The 17581-nt window shown below is 48.8% G+C and overlaps 1 protein-coding gene across 3 annotated transcripts in view; it reads right to left on the reverse strand.

Moving 5' to 3' along the window:
* The window catches only part of CRACDL (CRACD like), a 133965-nt gene extending 117037 nt beyond the window's left edge, over positions 1 to 16928 (reverse strand). For 2 of the 3 annotated variants that reach the window (XM_045980120.1, XM_045980115.1), the window contains exon 1: positions 16238 to 16500. The gene's annotated coding sequence lies outside the window, so the exon portion shown is untranslated. Of the gene's footprint in view, positions 1 to 16237; positions 16501 to 16813 lie in introns of those variants that run through there. The other variant, XM_045980116.1, reaches the window with a different exon arrangement.
* Positions 16929 to 17581: the final 653 nt, after the last annotated feature.

Raw genomic sequence — 17581 nt, forward strand, 5'->3', positions numbered from 1 at the left:
ATTACTAGATTTGTTTCCATAAAAGAGTATGTGTCAGACACATTGCAGGAGTTTTTTCTTAGTTTATCAACTGACCTTTGACTTTATTTTTGGGTTTCTTCTCTGGCATACTGAAATTTTTATTTCCCCTGATGAACAAACAAAACAATTGTGGCATTGTGGCTTCTGCCTCTGGCATCATATATCGAAAGATTTTTCTCATCCGATAATTTCTCATATACTTAAAGTGAATTTAATAATTTCATTTATAAATTTAATATATTTGGAGAATATATTTTGGGGTTTGATGACTGAGGGAACTGATGGTTTCCCCATGTGGTTAAATAACTGTATGTGTTAACTTCTATTTTCCGGACTTTCTAGTCTGTTCCACAGACATGTTTTCTATTACTATCTCAATATCAAAATGTTTAAATTATGACAAACTTATAATGTTTTACTATCTGGTGGGTCATCCTCCCAGATCCTGGCTGGGAGCTGCGTTAAATCCATAATTTGGGAACTTAAATATGTAAAGTATTGATCCCTCCCTTCCAGAAGCACATTGAACATTTTTATTTACACAATGTCCTTTTTGTGTCTCCAGCGCCATCTGACTGTGTTCTGCATACAGCTTCTACACAGTTCCTCAGACGTGCCCTCCCTAAGTCTGCCATCTTTGATTCTGTCAGGAGAGGAACAGCTTCCCCGTGCACACACTTCCACATGGAGGCGCTGTCTCTGCGCTGTCCCCCAAGCCAAGCATGGCTGGTTCCAAGCCCTTACTGAGGGATCGCCCTAACCGCCAGGGCCATGACCCCTGCAAGGAGCCCACCTTCCCTGTTCAGCTACAGCCTACTTCTGTAAACTCCTTAGCCCACCTCATCCCTCCACACCATTCATGCCCTGTCCCATCAGACTTGGCTTGTTCCACACGTCACAACCCTAGTCCCCCCGTGCTTCCCTGACTGTGGAAGTGTCATTCATGCCTCCGGATCCACAGTGCTGCCTCTGTAATCGAACTCATTAAGCCCCACGGGGTGGGCATCTTGTGGAGGAACCCCTATTTCCATCTCCTTTATGATAAGGGGTGTTCACATGTTTCCGTTCTATCAGGTGATGCCACGGAGGCCTGACCCACATCTAAGCTCCCCTGCCTCAAATCACAGCGCCGAGCACTTGGCTGCAGCAAACGTGTGTTGACAAACTAAATGAGGGAAACTGGAAACGTGAGTGTGCAGAAGCTGCTCATCCCTGCCCATTCCCTAAGCCAAAAGGAAGTACTACTCCAGGAAGACAGGGAGGCCCATGGGGCTGAGGACAAAGGAGCTCCTGTGCCTTCCCAGAGTGGATGGGATGCAGGCCAGCCCAGTCTTGCCCTCTTGGACTCTCCCCAGAAGGTCTGGGGCTCCTCCCTCCCTCAAGAAGGTAAGGGCCTCCATCTTGGAAGTCAAATCTGCCAAGCCATGGCCCAGACATGCTCCAGTGAAGGCCAAAGGCCTCAACCCCAGCCACACAGAAGATTCACCTGTAAATCTTCTTAAACACAAACTATGGTCCCACCCAGACCTCCTGAGTCAGCCTGGTAGGGGAGGCTGGGGCAGCTGCAAGTGGTGCTGGTACCAGGCCAAGGCACAGCCCAGGGAAAGGCACCTCTACCTTGTTGGCCTGCCCCGAACAAGGCAAAGCCGACAAGTGAAGGAGAAGGAAACCAACATTTGACAATGCCCAGAGGTGAGACATTGGGCTAGGAAGGCACTTGGGATGAATCAGCTCATTCCCTCAGCAAACCTGTATAGGTTACTGCCCAACTTATAGATGAGGAAACACATTCCAAGGCATGTGTCTCACCCCAAGGGACCAGGTTGGGACTAAAACCAAACAAAAAAATACCCCACATTTGAGAAAGCCAACCTTTTTGGGTTTAGCTAATACTCTGAAGTCCTAAAATTCCCCAGCATCTACCTCCCAGGGACATCTGAGCCCGAGGTACCCAAGCACCTGGATGCAAACCCAAGGGCTATCTGCCTTTGATGAACAGGTTGTGGCCAAGGGGGAGCCAGGGTTCTTGCTTTCCTCCAGCCCCAGTCCACACGCATGAATTGCTGACTCAGGCCACTGAGTGGTCCTTATCCTACCCTGGTCATCCCCGCTTATGTGACTCTGCTCAGGCAGTTCCCTGAATCAGGAGGTCCCTCTGTCATACTTGCTGCCCAGGTCAGTCACTCTGCCACCCAGGGCCGCATTATGGCTTCTCTGGGCTCTTGGCACCTTTGCCTATATAGGTCCTCTCCTCTATTAAAGAGCAATTAGGAAATATATGTTACAATTGCCTCAGCATAAAGACGATTATGTATTAAAACAACTTGTCAAACCTAAAGTTCATCTTTCCCTTCTGATTTTAAAAGAAATTAAAACATTTCTGTGGGCCCCTGCAACTATTACAGACCCTCAGCATCACACCTCCCATATCTAGTGGGCCAGTCAGCCCCATCCGACCATGAGCCCAGTGGAGTTCCCTCGAAACTCCCCATGGCAGACCCCACTCAAGCCTGGCTGGGGTCTCCACCACCCAGACCCCACAGACCCTGCCCCAGGGGAATCCACTGTCCTCATCTGTCACCTCCGCTGCACTTACACGGATATATCCAGAGCTACTGTACAGAGTACAGGCTGGGAGCTCACAGGGGCCCTGAGAAGTGTGTACTGAAAGAACACTGAATAATATAAACAGACTGAACTTTAACCAGATGAACTGAGTTTCTTGTGGCTGTGTATTTCATATTCAAACTAGCTCAACACCCAGCTCTCTCTCACAGGTGAAGAGGAGGCCAAGGTACCCTTCGAGACTGAGTTACTAGGGGAAAGACATGGCCACAAGAGTCCCAGAGCCTTCTGCTGGGGTCCAGGGGAAAGACAGGCGTCTGAGGTGCCTCATGGTCCCCAAGTGGCTAAGGCAATCTGTATAATTTTAATACGAAAGCTATACTGGGCTGTGACAACTTAAACACTTTGGAAGTAGTGCAGGGGCCAATGGTTTGGATTGTTTTTAATGCCTGTGAGGTAAGAAAAAAGTAAATATGGAATTAGAAAAAACTAAGCTCTATTAGAAAACTATTAGAAAAAAATAATCACTGGAAATTTGGTGTTATTCAGCCTGCTACATCTTTTAAATTTGTCTTCCTGTTTGGTTACTTCTTCTAGACCATATTCTCTTAATTTATGTATTTTTTGCAACTAAAGTATTTTTGTCCTAAAAAGAAGACATTCGGGAAGAGAAAACTACACTTGGTCCCATCACTGCAGTGAATCCCAGGCACCCCCTGGTGGAACATACTGAAATTGCAAGCAAAGTACCAGGAAAAAGTAAACTGCAAAAGGGTACAACCACTTTTTTTTTTTTTAATGGCTACAGATATGCAATTTCCAAACATATATCCTTAGTTCTTTACATGTGACTCCCTGTTCTATAAGCTTTATCTGGAAAGGGCATCGATATTACATCACATATATATACAGATCATTTTTTTTCAATATGTGTAGATGTGATTAATAAAATACAAAGTTATCAAGATGACCTTCAAAATTCATTGTGTGTTTTTGTTTACATATGTTTCCCTATTGGTGGCTCACAAAAATATAGTTACTGTCATTTGAGTTTTCCCAAACTGTTCGATGTTACAAAGGGACCCTCATTCTCAGAAAAACCAGGCACTCTGTCTTTAGGGGAGAAGCTACAGGCTTTATAAAACCAAATACCACGGTAGGCCATTCTGGATCTTGCTCACTGATGTGAGGTCAGATGGGAATTCCAGTGTGGCTGGCAGTAAGGGGCTTAAACCGTAACTTTGTACAAAAGACTCTATGTCCACCAGAAGAAAAAAAGATCTGGTAGAATACCAGCACGATGTCACAACAGAAGTGTTTATTTGGGAATGGGGGAGAAACATGAACAGATGATGTTTGGGAACTGTTTGCTCCTACAGCTAATCATGCTGGTACATGGTGAACAGTTCCCTTAGGATGGTCCCCTGGAGCCAGAAAGACTTGGGACCCAGTCCCCTAGGTCTCCTCGGAGCGGGGCAGGCTTATCACTTTCACCTCCCTGAGCTTTAGTTTCCTCACCTCAAGACAGGGATAATCATTTCTGCTTTTCAAGGTTATTCCCAGAATTAGTGGGGTAATAGATTCCTTACGTGCCTAATTGTGCCTACAGAACAGTACATGCTCAGCCAGTGGTGGCTCCAACCCAGGCTCCCTCACTGTGCCTCTTCAGTTTTTATTCTCACAGATGGTAATGATGTGAAATATTGGGGTTCAGAGAGAGAATTCTTAAGACACCTTAAGTGCAAAAAACGGTGGTTTTATTAAAGCACGAGGTTAGGATTCATGGACAGAAAGAGCCTCACTGGGGTTGTATATACTTACAAGTTGGGAGGGGGTTAGGGATAGCGTTGAGTCTCTAAGGAATTTGGAAGCAATTGCAGGCTAGCTGTTATTAGGAAAATGTCATTTATTACTGTCCAGTAAAACCCTTCATCATGAGACCCTTCAGAAGTATATCATGGGCCATATGCCTGGAGGATAATTGCCAACATATATCTTGGGGGTGGGGAGGTCAAGATAAAGGGAAGTTTGCAAAGGGATATTCATATATTAAAGTAGACTTACAGGATCCTGGAGGTCAGGCTAACGTCAAGCTAAGGTTGCCTTTTGCCTCTAGGAAAGTTTTTTTTTTTTTTTTTTTTAAGATTTTATTCATTTATTTGACAGAGAGCGAGAGAGGGGCACAAGCAGGGTATTAACATCAAGGCAGATGAATTCCTGGAGTCACTCCACCAATCTCGAGGACTTGTCAATGGGCTGTAAGTTGTAAGGAAGTTTAATTTTTTTTCTGTATTTCTCTGGCCTTTGACCACTTCAGTGTCAGCCATTTAGCTTTTACTCCTTCAGGTGGCAGGGGGCTAAGTATGTGCTCACCGTGGGCCAGGTACATTACCGACATTAGCACTCCAGCCAGTCCACACAACTACCCTCTGAGGTGGGTACAGTCCCATCCACAGTTCCAAGGGGGGGAACAGAGGCACTGAGAGACCACATGGCTGGAGAATGGGAGAGTCAGCCTTTTTGCCCAGAGCCCCCAGTCACAAGGCCTTATTCTAACTAGAAATAAAAAGGGCTTAATTATTAGAAAATGTCATTTCTAACTCACTCTTGTCCACTGGTTACAGTGTATCTGCCATTTCCACATGAACTATTGCCCTCAATTCTCGCAACACCCCTGGGAGGTATGTATCTCAATCTCCCAGTGTGCGCAGGAGGAAAAGGGGCCCAAGGCTGTGCTCAAGGTGACCCAAACAGCCAGGGACCTTCCAGGGTGTGGTCAGCCCAGGCCCGGGCTGTCCCCTTCCACCTGCCACCTTCACCTGTGACCTTCCTCTCCTCTCCTTTCCTGCCAAAGCTGCTGCAGGCTGGCCAGGAGAGGTGGGAGGGAAGAAGGGTCTCCATGTAGACTCCAGTTGTGGGTGGGAAGTCAGGGAGGTTGCTCAGCGGGAAGTTGACCAGGGAATAAGGAGCCCCTCCCATGCCCCAGGCCCTGTGCACACCCAAGGGAATAATTTGGCAAGAGTGTTCACTCAATAAGTAAAACCTGTGGGGTGGTGTTTATGAAGACAATTCTCTGCCATTGCCAAGTTAACCGTTCAAGACAGGTTTTTAAAAAGGCAAGAAAAGACACTGGATTCAAATTCCTGCTCCACTGTGTACTGGTGATTTAGGTAAGTCCTATAACCGGTCTGTGCCTCAGTTTGCTCCTCTGTAAAATGGGGATAAGAACAGCGAGGGGTGAAGCAACCATGACAGCACCTGGGTGTCTTTGCTAACTGGTGTGAGCTTGAGCTAACAGCAATAGAGCCAACAAGCACACAGCACTTGTGCAAGTGGAAGGGTGCGTGCCTGGGTGGTTTTCAAGGGGAAATCATCTTCTGAGAGAAATGGGGTGGGTGGTGAAGCTGAGTTCACAACTCTTTCACTCACTAGCTGAGGGACCTTGGCCAGGTTACTTCACTTCTCTGGGCCCTAGCTTCCTTATTTATAAGAGGCACAGGGTGACTGTAAGTCTTCTGTGAGAGAAGGTGAAACACCGGCCTTCAACAGGTAGTAAATCTAGTGACCGGCTCTGACATCACTGACTCTGGGCTGGAAAGGGACTCTTCTTATACATCCACACTCACACTTTACTACTTTATAAGATCGGTGACGGAGTGGAGGGGTGTGTGGGCTTATGCAACAGGCAGCCTGGATCATCCAGTGTTTACATGCCCGCCCCACCCCTCAGAATCTCATTTTACATGGTTGGAGGAACTGAAAGAAAAACATCTGTTGCTGGTAAAATTATTATTCTGGTTTACTTCATTATATACAGTCAGGGTACACCCCCCAAAATTAAAGAAAGAGAAACAGGATTAAATATAAGTTAAGTCCTATTTTTAATTCCTAGAAGGAAGGTGCTGTAAAAATCCGAGGTGAATCACTTGGGATACATGGAGTGGCTATTACTTTCCCCTTTTCAAAAGATACGGATTTTTTTGATGGGTTTCTAACACCTGATCCACTAGGCCCTCCCCCGGGCAGTCCCAAAGGCTGTCACACTCAAGAGCCCACCCTTGAGTTGGAGGGTAGGCTCTTCTCTCCTCGTGCCCAGCATCCACTGTGGGGCTTGGGGCCACCAGCTTGCTTTAAATAGTCCCTCTCTGACTGTAAGTGGGAGAGGGACTGTTTAGGGCCAGAAAGATGTGCACCATCAGTCACCAGAACACCCAGGCCCACCAAGGGGCTCGGAGTCCCTAAAGACACAGTCTTTCCTGGAACCACGCCTTAGCAATGCTTTTCTTGAACAACTGAAAATACAGAAATCCACTCAAGAGGGGGGCCCTGGCACCCTACAAACACCTGAATTCATAGTGATTATGCAAAAAAGCCTGTTTGAAGAGGCAAAGAGAAATACAGTTCAACAACTGGCTGCTAATCAGTTATGGCTCATGAAAAAACAAACAAACAAACCAACCTGGCTCTTAACTTAGCAGCATGTTAACTCGTATTTCCTCCCCACGCCTAAGAACTGAAGGCTGTTGAGCGTGAACGTGACACCGCCAGGAAAGGAGTGGAGAGAGTGAAGAGTCTCCAGTGCCGAAAGAAACACCCAGACAGCCCATGCCCCTCCTACTGAGGCAGGTCTCTGGGGATCCGATTCTGAACTACGTGGTCTATGGACCAGACAAGTGCACAGGAACTATTTGTATGTGGCTTCATGCTGTTTTGCCACCTATTTTGAACAAAGCTTAGGCTGGGGAAGCTTCTAATCTGGTTTCTGAGAGAGAGCAGGAAGGAGGCTGGGGTTCATCAAAGATTCTGGGCCTTCTGTGAGAGCAGAATGACGGATTCCATGAGACAGGGGCCAGGCCCACTGTACCTATGGCTAAAGTCTATGAATCTCTCACCTCTGCCTGCATCAAATACAATATTAAAAGCTCAACATTAGAAAAACAAATAAAGCCTGAGATGCCATGGACACCGTCCGGCTTGTAATATAGCCTGCTGGAGGCTAGAAAACCAAGGACCACACTTCCTAGCCTCCCCGCCTGCCAGGCCCCCCATACGGAGGAGTTTACTGTGCATCTCTGCTAACATAGAGGCATCAGGTTTTCCCATGGGAGAATTGGCGGGGGAGGTGGTAGAAGTCCCAGAGCCTCTTCCCCCCGCTTCATGGATATCCACGGAGTAGAAAGAGGAACCTCTGTGGAACAGGTCTGGGATAGGAGAGGTTCTGGGGGTCACTCTTGCTGGTCTGGCCAAGGGCCAAGCTTCCAACAATTCTGTCAGCCCTGAATTTCCTGCATTCAATCTTCTTCTGCCTAAACTAACTAGAGCCAGTCCTGAATAATACAGATGCTAAAGCCACTTTTGACCAAGATGCAAGAAATCTCATCCAAAAATAAATCAATCAATAAATAAACCTTTAGAGTGAAGATCATTCCAGGCAGGACATATCAAAGGAAGAGATAGGTACCTACACAGGACATCTGCCTATGAGCTAGTACTTGGAAGGACCCAACCAGACAAATGTGCTAAAGAGCGTGGACAAGGACATTCATTGTCCTGCTGTTACGAAGAGAAAAAAGGTTGAAAATGACCCAAGTAAACATCCATCCAACAGAGGACTTGGATAAGTAAGCTGGAGCTACCCATGCAATGGGACTTCCTCACAGATGATGTGAAGGAAGAACATCTAACAATGTGAGAAAGAGACTCAACACATACTACTCATTCTGAAAAAGCAGCACAAAACAATACAGACATTACTTCTTTGTATCAAAGATATACTTTTGTGCACACACACACACACACACACACTCAGTATAGCACAGACAGAAGTTTGGAGGGATACGCGCTCAAACCTATCAAGACGCCCCCTCATGTTCCACCTCTGGGGTTCACTGGGTGGTGGAGACAGCGTGTTGGGTAGCACCTGGCCTCATGCCACCTGAGCGAGCAGCCAAAGAGCAGCCTGACTGTGACGAGCCAAATCACAAGTCTGGTCGGCACTCCAGACGGCTGGCAGGCCTGCTCCGCGCCAAGTTTGCTGCCTTCTAGGCCTTCCCTGCTTGCGGACCTGGCCGAGTCCTGTGTGCGGTTATTCCTTCACCACCAAGAGATGCCCCTGGGATGCCTCTGGACCCACAAAACATACCCAGTGATTTCGGTTCTAAACGTGGTACCAGGGAAGCCTCACTTACCTGAACACCTCAACTGAAAGAACCATCTTTGCTCATGAAGCCATGAGGGAAACAAGACGGTACGGGCCAAGCCTCAGAAAACAGTGACTCAAATCTGCAAAACATTCTGTGTTCACACTTCAAGCACCTGTCTGACCCAGAGAGCATACTGGAGATGCTGCTACACAGTGGTTTAGAGATCTGTTTCCAATGGAGCGTGCAGCTGACACCCAGCAACCATCCAAACATTCGTGACCGCTTCAGATTACTGTGGAAGTAATCCCAGTTCGCAGAGTGAGTCACCAGGTGAAGCGGCCTGACCGAGTGATTCAGACGTCAAGTGTGTGGGTCTGACCCGTCAACAATCCCCATCCTCCTCCTCCTCGCTTCCATTAGCGGAGTTAGCACTTGCGGCTTCTAAGTCCTAAACCCTCCACACAGAAAAGGACCCACAGAAACATTCTGGTTGCCACTTCTTGGGGAGAGGAAGCAAGAAAGATGAGTAATTAAGGTATTAAAGCAAGATGATGGAACACATGTCAGGACAAGGAGTGGGGTACTAAACCCAGGTGGGAACAGCAGGTGCAGAGAGGGGATGGAGCTTCCGAGCAGCTCATGGCATGACCCACACCACCAGCAGCAGAACAGTAAGGAGAAGTCAAGAACCCAGCTCTGAGCCTAGGCCCTGGGACCACAGGGGCCCCATGCCCAAGGCCCTGTCCCCGCACCTGCTGTGTGCAGATGTTGTGCCTAGCCACACAGCTGCCACCAACCAAAAAGAGCTAACCTGCCCAAAGTTCAGAGCAGCATGTACAGCCTCACAGGTGGGCACTGGCCCATGGGCACTTATCTTCCAAGGAGCCAAGGACAGAAAGCAGCCCTGAGCGTGCAGTTCAGCATCGGTCTACAAACCTGAAGTGGGTATGAGCAGGCTGTCTGAGCCTATACAGACCTACACCTGGTCCCAGAGGTCCCCACGCACTTTGGACTCACCCGTCTTGACGGGACAGTGGCTTCACAAAGATATATTCAACCTGGAACCTGATTTTAAGAGACTAAGTTAGTGTAATAGATATTATTTGAGAATATTCAATTCTAAAAAAAAGACAGCAGAGGGGACGGATGACTTGTAAGGTATGTTTAGTACAGATGAAACTCAGTAAGGGGCGGGAGCACGTGTGCATTGAACAAAATAGAAAGGTGTGGAAAGACAAGAGATACCTAATATTCATGAGGCACTAAATATACCCAAGGCAGCTCGGCAGTAAATATTCATGATACACTCAATGGGATAAAGGTAGTAAATATTCATGATATATTCATATGCATGAGACTAAATGCGTAAGAGGAACCTAATATTGGTTGCGATTGGTTACCCGTCAGTGATGCCCATTCTGATCCTCTAAGCCATGGCAGTTCATCAGGCTCACTGGGGAGCCACAGATGTGGCAGGGCAGAATCGTCCCTATGTCTTGCCACTAGAACAAGCATGTGTGTGTGTGTGTGAGAGAGAGAGAGACAGACAGACAGACAGACAACTGGCCCAGGGCACCTGGGTTCGTCAACCTGCTGCTAGTACCTAAACTCTGCTTCTTGTAACCACACATGAGCAGGGCAAGCTAAGGCTGCAGAGAGGGATGGAACACGTGAACATGGCGTACCCTAGGACTCGAGTGCTGAGGCTCCACCAGCTCGCACCCTCTCCTACCTGTGCTACCTTCTGCGTCCCTTTCCCCTTCCTCCTCACTGCATGCTTCCCACATGCCCTCTACCACCAGCTCTGCTCAGATGCACTCTGCAGCAGATTTCCCCATCTTCCTTCAATGCCATCAGGTCTCGGATACCGAAGGACCCTTTATTGCTTCAGGGTACTTATTAGGGGGTTCTAACTGGGAATTACAATAAGTGCCCTTGCACCTTCTTAAAAAAGGATAATGGAGGGGTGCCTGGGTGGCTCAGTGGGTTAAGCCACTGCCTTCAGCTCAGGTCATGATCTCAGGGTCCTGGGATCGAGTCCCACATCAGGCTCTCTGCTCAGCGGAGACCCTGCTTCCCTTCCTCTCTCTCTGCCTGCCTCTCTTGTGATTTCTCTCTGTCAAATAAATAAATAAAATCTTAAAAAAAAGGATAATGGAAGAATAAGAGTCATAAATAATTTATGAAACATTTCTTCTGCTGATACAGTGCCTCAAGTGATGCTTGTGTGTGTGTATGTGTGTGTACCACCCCCCAACCCATTCTTGGGGGGCTCGAGGTTGCAGGGGCTCTGAGTGGCATAGCGGAGACCAGAGCCCTGACTGTGACCCTTGTCTGGACCGTGTGCTTTGAGAAAGCAATACCCCTCTGACATTTTCATATCCCACATTCAGGACGGCTGTTCTGAGAGCAGTTTTTTTGGGAAACTCGCACACCACAGTTAAAGCTTCTATTGTCTCCCACAGACCTGAGAATTTGTGGGGGGTGAGGGGGGCAGAAACCAGAGACTGGTGTATGGACCTCAGAGGTGAGGCCAAGTATTCTGGAAGTTCTCGAACTTCATATATTTACATATGAGCCTCACTCACCAGGGCCAGGAAGAGACTTGAGAAAATAAATAACTTTCTACTCCTCACCTTTCAAAAGGAGCTTTGGTAATTTCTTTTCACAGATACCTTAATCAGAAGGAAAATACATGAAAGTGCTTCTCCCCAGGAATGTGCACAGGAACAGTGCAAAGTTCTGCATGGAGTCAGGGGTTGACACCAGTGAGGAGGGTCTCTTGGCTGCATATGCTTACACCTGTCTCGTGTCAATTAGCCACTAAATTCCTATGGCATCTTCTGGTTCATGATCTGCTGAGCTCAGAATTCTAGGCGATAGCCTGTTAAAGCAATACAAAGAATTCTCAGGTAATTCCTCAGAATTACAGATGGGTCTCGAGGACCACTGACCTGACCTAAAAGTTTTAAAGTATTTTCTACATATAAATATCTATCTAAGAAAACAGGGTTAGTTGGAAACTCCTCTGATTTCCACTGTGTAGAAAAAACACACAGAACTTTGAATGCCACCCTTTCCTGTTGTCCTAACTACAGATGACAGTAACTATGCCAGTGTTTACAGGTACCTAGACAACAAAAGGGATAAGCATGAACCCAGGAAGGGTCAAGCCACAAGTGGATCCCAGGGGTGGGAAGCCTTTCTGTCTCTAGGTACTCAAGAACTTCTCTTTCATCTCATATCCATGTAGCTAAATCTTTTTTTTTAAGATTTTATTTATTTATTTGAGATGGGAAAAGGGAGAAAGACAGCATGAGTGGGGTGAGGGGCAGAGGGAGAAGTAGACACTGCTGATCAGGGAGCCTGATGCAGAGCTTAATCTAGGGACTCCAGGATCATGACCTGAGTCGAAGGCAGCCACTTAACTGACTGAGACACCTAGGGGCCCCAGGTGTGGCTAAGTCTTTTTTTTTAAGATTTTATTTGTTTATTTGACAGAGATCACAAGTAGGCAGAGAGGCAGACAGAGAGGGAGGAGGAAGCAGGCTCTCTGCCGAGCAGAGAGCCCGATGTGGGGCTCGATCCCAGGACCCTGGGATCATGACCTGGGCCGAAGGCAGAGGCTTTAACCCACTGATGTTACTTAAGGTCACCTCCTCCAAGAAGCCTTTCCTGACTACTTCACCTTCCACCAAACTTGAACAAAACCCAGAGCTTAGCTTTATAGGTATAGGCTTCCTAAAGGCCAATCTTATTCTCCAAATAATTTCTGAAGAAGCAACTAATTTTAACTTGGATTTTACTGTATTTCTCCTATGCTTTTAGTAAATGCCAAGTACACGGCACATCATTCTGATGACGAAGAAACAGCAACATAAATGGGGTGATAGTTTGAAAGACATTAACCCACAGGAAACTGGTTTACTGGGCTGGACTAGGTAATGTGCAAGCCAAAAGCTAGTCTCTTCTCCCACCCACCACCAAATCTTCAAAGCTGCTCTTTTCCCATTTCCTCCCAGCCTGTCACTGGCATCTCCAGTGGGTCCTACAGCTTTCACATATTAGGAAGTCCAGCACACATAACCCAGGTCAGCCTGCCAGAAAGATGGAGAAGGGGGAGAGGAAGGGAACTTCTTTTCTATTTTCCCAGTTCCTCCCTGACTCCCTCCCACACCCACCAGGATGCATCTGATTTTCCCCAGGGAACGGGGTGTGTGTGTGGGGGGGGGGATATTAGAAAAAGATATTTTAATTCCCTCTGCATATCAAGAGGAGAGCTTGGGAGGGTTGATCCCAAAGTTTTATTCTAAGTCATAATGGGGAGAGGACAGAAGGTATGACCTAATGAAAACTGGCCCCGCCAGTTAAAAAAAAAAGAAAGAAAAGGAAAGGAAAGGAAAGGAAAGGAAAGGAAAGAAAAAGCTCTAGGGGAACCTGGCTGGCTCCGTCAGTGGAGGAGCATGTAATTCTTGATCTCAGGGTGGTAAGTTTGAGCCCCACATTGCATGCAGCGATTACTTAAAAACAAAATCTTTAAAATATTTTTTGAAAAAGCTCTACTGGTACTGAGAAAAGAGGAACCTGGAGGGACAGAGTCCCCTCTCCCCTCTTCCTGCGCACCTTGCCCAGAGGAGAAGGGGTAGGAAGGGAAGAAAAATCCCTTGTAGGTTGAGGGGGACACAGAAAGCATAGGAAATTCTCATCTTGCTTTCTACTGGGAACACCGGGGACAGCTTGGGACAGTGGAAATGGAAGACTAGCATAAAGTACCACCCAACTTGGGCAGGTTCTCATGTGCCCAGGAGAGACCTCGAAGAGACTCAGTGTGTGCAGAGCTCTAGGCCAGATGCAGGAACCAGGTCCCAGCTGTGGCTTAGCCCAGGGAAACCCAGCCGGACCATCCTCTACAAACAGGGAAAGGAGGGGCGCCTGGGTGGCTCAGTGGGTTAAAGCCTCTGCCTTCGCCTTGGGTCATGATCCCGGGGTCCTGGGATCAAGCCCTGAGTCGGGCTCTCTGCGTGCCAGGGAGCCTGCTTCCCCATCTCTCTCTCTGTCTGCCTCTCTGCCCACCTGTGATCTCTGTCTGCCAAATAAATAAGTAAAAATAGTAAAAAAAAAAAAAAAAAAAAAAAAAAAGAACAAAAACCTCCCAAAAAACAGGGAAAGGAGGCCCAGTCGTGAGGAGGGGAAACTCCTCAGAGGACAGCAAGAGGACCAGATGACTGGCAAGAGGCCACTCTCCCACACACCCTGATGTGACTACAACCTTCTCCTGGTGACCAGAGAACACCTGTGGGGAGAAGGGGGCCCCCAAGGGGAACCAATACAGACTGAGACACTGACTCCCAAGGGACAAGCTGCTTTAAGCGAGATAGTGACTGAGATAATACTACTTGACTTGGGCTCAGGAAAATCACAACCATGAATGAGGACTAAATATACCAAAAGGGAACCAAAGTCATTTTGTTTGCAGTAGCAAAATTAAGTTCACTTATAAAATTTTGCATAGTATGACCTGTGGCTGGTGAACTTCACCACTCCAAAATAAACCCTCAACAGGAAACATCTCTACTTTGGTTCAGCTGCTTCTGAAGGGTCTTCGTGCAACACAAGCAGAATTTAAGAGTGTCTGTGTATGGCAAGGCACAACCTCCAGAGGAAAAGCAAGTGGTTGCAAGCTTGCAAGGCAAATTTAGGCCCCAAGCCATCACAGAAAACTTACCCTCCAGGAGGGCCAGTGCCTTCACACACATTCTCTCATTGAACCCCGCCAGCATCCCTGTGAGCTGGCTATTATTATTCCCATTTTGCAGAATGGAAACTGAGACTCAGCAGGATTCGGTGACTAGCTCAGATGACCAGGCTGAGGGGCCATACCAATAGGACAGCCACCCTCACTGTCCCTACAAGGCTAGTCCTATGTAACAGCCCCACGCTGTGCATAAGCTATGCATCATCTATGGAAGGTCCACTTTTTTTTTAAATTTTATAAATGAGGAAACTGATGCTTACAGAGGTTAAGAAACTGGACTCACAGGCAAGTCTAGAACTAGAGTGAGGAAAGTGAGGCATGCACTTCAGGCATAATATTTAGGGGGATACCAAAAAACTCCCTAAGGCGAAACATTTTAATGCAATGTTTTAAAACATCAAATGAACACAAAATCTACATTGCTCACAATTTTGAATAAAGACAGGATTCATATTAGTGATTTTTCCTTTTGCCTCAGGCTCCAACACGGCTCAGCACAGCACTAGGGCAGAGCCAGGAAATCAGCCACTTCAACCCTTCTCCACCAGCCCCCAAAGACAGGGATCCCAGATACCACTGCAGGGGCTGTCTTCAGATGCTTCCCCTAACAATTTTATAACCTCAAAGGGCTCTTAGGAGTGACCATCATGCTCCATAAATCCAGGTGAGGGGTGGTGGCTGAGTTCCAGGTTGAAGACCAGAGGTCTGAAGAGATTTATTCCATGGTCCCCAGCGTGTGTTATGTAAATGAGGGAAGCTTGCAGGCTTGAATAAGGGAGTAGGATATCTTAAGATACCAGCTTGAGAAGGTATGGGGTGGGCTCTGAAAGATCACACAGCTGCTTGTCTCCCACTTGATAAATTTCCTGGCTCAAAATTAAGTGTTCGACAGTGACAGGATTCCAGCTGTCAGCCTGTACCTACACAAGTCCAATTCAAACGGTGGCATTCCTTTTTCCTTGCATTTCAAAAGCCAAATGTTAGCTCCTTTGAGTAACTACCTATGCTCTGATCACTTGTTAACCTCAAATTAAAGCCCTACCTGATATGAAGCATCTGTTCAAGATCTATTTTGTCGATTAAAATTTGGACACCGTGGTGAGCATTGCATAACATATAGAACTGTCGAATCACTATGTTGTACACTGGAAACTAATATAATATTGCATGTCAACTATAATTTTTTAAAAAATCAGACCCCCTAATTTGAATATTTCTTAGATCAAACCCCAAATCACTTACTGGTAGCTTGTAATAGAAGCCTAAAACCTATTTACAAACAAACCATTAACTAGAGCATAAGAAAGACACTTAATGAATTTGTCCACTAATCTCTCCTGCAATGGCCTTTAGAGACAGCAGGCACAAATACTTCGTACACTAACAGTTCAAACCCGGCAAGACCGTCTTCCTGTTCCTGTATTTTCTTAAAGCTTGAAAAGCTTCACCTCACAATTCAAAGTTAAGTCCAGCAAAGTGAGCAAAGGAAAACTTCGGGCACTTGGGTGAGCGCGTCTGCTCCCCTCGGCCAGTGCCCGCGCTGCCCCAAGAGGCGGCCGCGGGGATCGCGCCCCCAACCCCCGGTCCGAGGGGCACCTGGCCGAGTGGGCTCCGTCCTGGCTGTCCCACACCTGGCCCGACATCGGGGCGCGCGCGACTCGGTCTGCGCCGCTCCCGCCCGGGTCTCCCCGCGCCACCCGGTCGTCGGCCCACGCGCGCTTCGCCGCCAACCCGCTTCGAACCACCCCGGTACCTGGCGCAGGGGCTTGGCGTGGGCTCGGCGAAGCGCAGGAGGGACACCGTCCGCAGGGTGCGGGGTAGGCTTCTGCCGTGAACGCGCGCGCCCGGCGGCCCCCGCCCGAAACCTCTCAGCCGCCCGCGCGGGTAAGCTGAGGCCCGCGGCGCGACGCAGCAGGTGGCCGCTGGCCTCGCCACAGTCCGGGTCGGAGCCGGAGAGCGGGGCGCGGGCGCGACCCTCGCGCGGACGGCCCTCTGCCTGCTCGGCGCGCGCTCCCAGCGCCGGGCGCGCCGGCTCGGCTCGGCTCGGCTCGGCTCGGCGGGGGCGGACGCCGCGCCGCTCCGCTCCGCTCGCCCGTGGCCGCCGCGCGCACCTCCCCCGCGGCGCGCCGCTTCTGCAGCCGCCGCCACCGCCGAGTCGCCCCGCCGGCCGAGTCACAGCCAACAGCTAGTGGGGAAAGACGCCGGCTGGCCCTCGCTGTCCCTGAGCGCCCGGCCGGGACCACTCCCCACCCTGAGGCTGCTCCCGCCGCCCTCCTTCCGCCGGCCGGCGCGGAGGCGCTGTCGGGGCTCCCCGCCAGGCCACCCCTACCTTGGCGAGGTCGGGGTCCACCAGCGACCCCGACGGGTCTGGAGGACGAGGAATCCACGTCCCTGCGGCCCGGCCCTCCCTGGAGGGGAGAGATTCAGCCCGACTCCAGCCTCAACCTTCCAGGTCACCAGGGGGTTGGCGGGCGACCGTGCGGGGCCTGGGGCGCTCCGGATCCGCCTCGCAAAGCAGGCGGCCCGCGAGCCCGGGGGCAGAAGGGAGTGGGCGCAGTGGGTGGGAAGTGTGCGTTTGAATAAAGGTAAAAGTTTTTTGTTTTTTTTTTTTTGTTTTTTATAACCGTGTGGGTCCGGAGCGTCTCCAGGCTAATTAGGGAAGCTGCCGCCCTGTGTTGAGGTGAATCATTGTTGTGATACCACAAGTGTGGGAAGAAAGGCTGCCGAAGACTTCTCCGGCTCGCTGCTCCCACCCCCCACCCCTTTTATTTTCTTTTAAAGACAGTCTGGTCCATTTAAGAAAATCGTCTTAGGAAACTTACTGGCCTCAGGTGGTCGCTCAGCTCATCAGCTGGAGAGCCCTCAGGGAAGCCTTGGTCGGCTGATTGCACAGCCCAGGACTATGTGCCCCCAAGAGCAAGGAGTTTTCCGGCAGGGAGGGAAGATGAACGTGAGCTGTGTCCCCGCAGAGACAGAAGCCACGACAGCTTACACGCGAGAAAATTTCACGCTCAGCTAGAAGAGATAAAGCTAATGTCAGAGAGTGTTACCCGACGTCCGGATTATCAGCGACATCGGCGGTGTTATGTGGGGACGA

Source organism: Meles meles, chromosome 16 (assembly GCF_922984935.1).
Source record: "Meles meles chromosome 16, mMelMel3.1 paternal haplotype, whole genome shotgun sequence".
In the NCBI taxonomy this organism is placed as follows: domain Eukaryota; kingdom Metazoa; phylum Chordata; class Mammalia; order Carnivora; family Mustelidae; genus Meles; species Meles meles.